Source organism: Galeopterus variegatus, unplaced genomic scaffold (genome assembly GCF_000696425.1).
Source record: "Galeopterus variegatus unplaced genomic scaffold, G_variegatus-3.0.2 Scaffold1552, whole genome shotgun sequence".
NCBI lineage: Eukaryota > Metazoa > Chordata > Mammalia > Dermoptera > Cynocephalidae > Galeopterus > Galeopterus variegatus.
Window position 1 is genome coordinate 366,531 of NW_007727663.1, and position 230 is coordinate 366,760.

Genomic DNA, 230 nt, shown 5'->3' on the forward strand with positions numbered 1-230 from the left:
GTACTTTCTTGGTTTTTTTTGTGTTTCTGGTATCTTTTTTTTTGATGTTTATTCATTTTGGCAGGGGGTTTCACTGTGCACAGGTTTGACCCTATTCCCTGCTCTGTGTGCTCTTGACTAGGCTGGGGCGTGTCTTCTGCAGCCCCTGCTCGGCACCGCCCCGCCCAGGAGGTCTTTCAGGTTTCTGCTAGTTGCTCTGGGTGGCTTTGCAGCACTGTATAGGGCTTTCT